Genomic DNA, 5,365 nt, shown 5'->3' with positions numbered 1-5,365 from the left:
CATTGTATTTTCTATTTCAGTTTCCACATGTCAACTGCTAGTATATATAAACACAATTGATTTTTATATGTTAACTTTGTATCCTGCAAACTCATTGATTAGTTTTAGAAGTTTATTTATTTTTTAAGCTTCCTTGGGATTTTCTGGCTAGACTACTATATCATTTCAAAATAGAGACTGTTTTCCTGCCGGCTTTCCTGACTTCCTTTCTGACTTCCTTCCTTCCTTTTTTCCTTCTTGCCTGCCTTCATTTCTTCCTTCCTCCCCTCCTTCCTTCCCTTTCTTCCTTCTTTCCTGCCTTCCTTTCTGCCTAGGGTCCTGCCTTTCCTTCCTCCTGTTTTCCTTCCCTCCCCCTCCCTTCCTTCCTGCCTTCCTTTCTTCCTTCCTTCCATCCTGCCTTCTTCCCTTCCTTCCTGCCTGCCTTTCTTTCTTCCTTCCTCTCTTCCTACCTTCCTCCCTTCCTTCCCTGTCTTCCTCCCTTCCTTGTCTTCCTCCCTCCCTTCCTCCTCTCCCTTTCTTCCTTCCTGCCTTTCCTCCTTCCTATCTTCCTTCCTTCCTCCCTACCTTCCTTCCTGCCTTCCTTTCTTCCTTCCTGCCTTCCTTTCTTCCTCCCTTCCCTCTTTCCACCTTTTCTTCCTTCCTTCCTTCCCTCCTTCATTTTTTTCTTCCTGCCTGCCTTCCTTTCTTCCTCCCTCCTATATTTCTTCCTTCTTTCCTCCCTCCTATCTTCCTTCCTTCCTCCCTCCCTCCCTCCGTTCCTTCCTCCCTCCCTTCCTTTCTTCCCATATGTCTTTGTATTTTCTTCTCCTGCCTGGCTGCACTGGCTAGAGCTTCTCGTACTATACTGAATAGCAATAGTAAGAGTAGACATCCTGGGTTGTCTTCAATCTTAGGGAAAGCTTCATTCTTTCCCCATTTAGTATGATGTTGGCTGTAGGATTGTTGTAAATACTTTTTATCAAATTGTCTAAGTTCCCTCTTTTTCTAGATTGCTGAGAGTTTTTGTCATGAATGAGTGTTAGTTGTCAAATTTTTTTCTGCATCATTTGATATAAACTTGTAATTTTTTTCCTTGTTAGCCTGTTAATATGGCACATTATATTGATTGATTTTAGTGATTGAATCAGCCTTGCACCCCTGACACAAACTCCACTGCTTTCTGTACATTGATGGATTTGATTGCTAATATTTTATGAGGACATTTGTGTTTATACTTTTTTTTTTTTTTTGATATGGAGTCTTGCTCTGTCACCCAGGCTGGAGTACAGTGGCGCGATCTCGGCTCACTGCAAGCTCTGCCTCCCGGGTTCACGCCATTCTCCTGCCTCAGCCTCCCGAGTAGCTGGGACTACAGTTGCCCACCACCATGCCCAGCTACTTTTTTGTATTTTTAGCAGAGACGGGGTTTCACCGAGTTAGCCAGGATGGTCTCGATCTCCTGACCTCGTGATCCGCCCACCTCAGCCTCCCAAAGTGCTGGGATTACAAACATGAGCCACCACGCCCGGCCTGTGTTTATACTCTTGAGAGATATTGATCTGTATTTTTTTCTCTTTTTGTACTATCATTGTCTAGATTTGGTATCAGGTAATACTGATCTTGTAAAATAAGTTGGGAAGTGCTTCCTCCTCTTCTAATTTATGGAAGATACTTTTTAGAGTTAATGTTAATTCGGAAATTTCACAGTAAAATCATCTGGTTCTAAAGATTTATTGTTTTGGGGGGGTTTAAAATTACAAATTAAATTTTCTTAACAATAGGATTATTCAAATTCTCTCTTTCATGTTTACTGAATTATAGTAATTGTGTTTTTTGAGAAATTGGTCCATTTAAACTAAATTGTCAAGTTTATGTGTGTAGGGTTGTTCACAATATTCCCTTATTATCCTTAAGCCATCTGCATGGTCTATATTGATATCCCGTTTCATTCTTGATATTGGTAATTTATGCCTTTTTTCTCTCTTTTAAAAAATTTTTAGTAAAAGCATTTTTGTGATGGCTGCCTTAGGATCCTTGTTGGAAAATCCTAACATCGGTGCTACTTCTTTATTGGTGTCCATTGATCACTTTTACTCATTCCATTTGAGATTTTCCTAGTTCTTGGTATGATGAGGGATTGTCAATGATATCCACACATCTGAGGTATTATGAGACCAAACCTTATTTAAACTTTTTGTTTTAGCAGGCTTCCTCTGAAGGAAGGAATGGGTAGAGAGGGTTTCACCTATTACTGCAAGGTGGGGGTCAAACTTCAGATCCCCGCTTGGGCTCCATTGGCCCCCAAGAGGAGGGGCTTCTCATCACTGCTGGGCAGGGGTAAGAGTTCCATGAAAGGCAGGGAGCGTGGCCACAGCTCCCCACTGGTCTCCCCTGGCACGGCCAGAGACGGGGCCTCACTAGCACTGGTCAGCAATGGAAGTCCTGACCTCCCACTTGGCCTTCTCTGACATCACCACAGCGTGGAGGAGCAGTTGCTACAGTTTGGCAAGGGTGGTAGTCTAAGCTCGCCAGGTGGCCTTTGCCACTGGGGTGGGGCTGGGGCAGTGGTTATTTCCATGGAGTTTGGCTGAAGCGGAGTGTGGTTATTGTCTAAAAATGTTCTGTCTTGCTTGGCTGCCCCTTTTCCTGTTCTGTGGCTGCAGAAAGCAGGGTTTTTTTTTGTGTGTGTGTTTGTTTGTTTGTTTTCTGGGGGATAAGGGAGTCTGTATTTTCCTATTGGCATTTTCAGGTTTCTGCAGCACTCAGTGCGAGATATGTAAGGCACTAAGAAGAGCAAAGAAACGCACTATCATGTCATTCTTCAGGACACAAGGCCCTGACTGATCTGCCCTCCTTTCTCCACCTTTCAGAGTTGTCTTGTTTTGTATATAATGTTAAGGGGCTTTCGCTGCACTAAGTAGGAGGAATAGGGAAACATATGTCTACTCCATCCCATAAATGTTTCTATGTTATATTGTCAATCAGTTCAAGCTATTTTTAAATTTAAAATACTTCCTCTTTGAGTCACAGATTATTTAGAAGCACATTTTGTAGTTTTCAAATGTTTGGAGATTTTCCTATTATCTTTCTGTTATTGCTTGGTAGCTTGAGTCCATGATGGCCACAGAACCAACTCTGTATGAGTTTTATTATTTTATATCTGCTGTGGTTCATTTAATGGCTCAGAATACAGTCTAAGTTGGTAAACGTTCTGTGAGGGCTTGAAAAAAATGCGGATTCTACTGTTGTTGGGTGAATTGTGCTCTAAATGTTTAGATCCTGTCAGCTAATGGTATTGTTCTATAAATTGTTGAGAGAGGAGTGTTGAAGTCTCCCATTAAAATTTTGTTTATTTCTCCTTTCAATTTTCTATCAGTTTTCTATTCACATATGTTGCAGCTCCATTGTTGGGTGCATACATGTTTAGTATTGCTATGATTTCTTCAGGGACTGATCCTTTTACCATTAGGAAATGTTCCTTTCTGTTATTTCACTCTGAAGTCTGTCCTCTAGGATAACATATACACTTCAACTTTACTTTGATTAATGTTTATATGTAATATAGTTTTTCGATCTTTTCTTTCAACCTAACCATAGTATTAGATTGAAAGTGAGTTTCTTGTAGCTGGCATATAGTTAGCTCATTTTATAATTCACTCTGTCAATTTCTGTCTTTTAACTGGTGTATTTAGACAACTTATATTTAATGTGATTACATATACATTAGGGAATAAATCTGTCATTTTATTTATTTTATTATTATTATACTTTAAGTTTTAGGGTACATGTGCACAACGTACAGGTTTGTTTGTTTTCTGTTTGTTTCTTCCGAGTTTTTTGTTTTACTGTTTTCTTCTTTCTGCCTCCTGTGGATTGTTTGAACATTTTTTACAATTCTAGTTTGATTTTTCTATAGTGTTTTGAGTGGATTTCTTCATATAGACTATTAAGTGGTTGCCCTAGGCATTACATTTCAGTGAAGATTTTTATATAGGAAATGAGAGAACCTGTAAATATATTTATGTTTCTCATCAGTCATTATAAATGAGCAAGATGACATTCAACTTTTACTTGTGCTCCCTCGTACCTCGATTGGCAAATCATCACAGAGAGATGGCCACGTTCCCCATTTGCTGATGAAAATCTCGCCAAGGTGAGACTCGGGTTTCGTAAAGTGGTGTGTTGAGGTAAATACCACCTTGTAAGTCGCTGACGAGCAGTTTCCCTTCCCTGGCAACTCCCCAGCCTCACTGGATTCTTTATTTCATGTTTAAATGTGGAGTCCCTCCCTGTATCCTCTAGAGGAAGTGCAAGCACCAGAAGAAAGCTGAACTGTTATTTTCATGTTTAATATACCAAAATAATAGGAATCAAATGATTTCAAGGGGAATTGTTACATTAGTTCACATGGAGCTTGAAAGAAACTAGCACAAAGATGCTGCAATGCTACATCAGGCATCAAATCAGCTCTGATGTGCTACGTCTGAAAGCAGCAAGCATATTTTGTTGAAATTAGACTAACTGCGCAGCACTTCCAGCCTTGTGCTTTGAAATCATGTTAACGATGATGAGGAGAACTTGTAAAAACACTGTTTTTCTCAGTGGACAGTAAAAAAAATACCAATGCCATGGTTTCCTTGTTCAAATAAATTCTGAATAAATTACAAAGGACCCATATTTTGTGGTTTCAGGAAGCATTTTCAAGGGAGCATTATCTTTGCTGCTTGCACTAGTTTTCCTGAAACAAACAAGAGACTGATGTAGCAAGATGGCAGATAGAGGAGTTCTCAAAGATTAGATTTTAAAGAGTATCATGACTCATCCTGTTGATTTTTTAAAAAATCAAATAAGTGTTTTTCCTTAATGTGTGAGAAAAGGAGTCAGCATCTGTCACTAGTAAAACACATCCAAAAAAATAGAATGAGTGATTGGCAGAGAAGCAGGGCAAGCCTAAAAGCTTAGAAACACCCCAAATATTATGTCTTTTCTGTAAATTACATACCACAAAACACAAGTCATAAGACATATGAAGAAAAACTAACAGCATAAAATAAAAGCATCAAATGAAGTAAATCGACAATGCGGCAATGCAGTATTATTTAAATGGCAAAAATTAGAAGTACACAAAGATGTTTGTTGCAAGCTATTAGAAGTTGGAGGAAAAAAATCTGTTTATACGTAGTGTAATAGTTAATAATGAGTAAATTAAGCTGTTCTGATTCTATGTATTCTGGTTATGTATGGATGTATAACAAACGTCCCTAAATCTACCAACTTAATACAATAATGGTAGTGTATTTTGCTCAGAATTTGCTATTTGAGTGGGACATGACAGGAACAGCTTATCCCTGCTCTGTGCAACATCAATGGGGGCAGCTCTTCTGTG

Source organism: Pan troglodytes, chromosome 16, assembly GCF_028858775.2.
Source record: "Pan troglodytes isolate AG18354 chromosome 16, NHGRI_mPanTro3-v2.0_pri, whole genome shotgun sequence".
Classification (NCBI taxonomy): domain Eukaryota; kingdom Metazoa; phylum Chordata; class Mammalia; order Primates; family Hominidae; genus Pan; species Pan troglodytes.
This window is presented reverse-complemented; position numbering follows the sequence as displayed.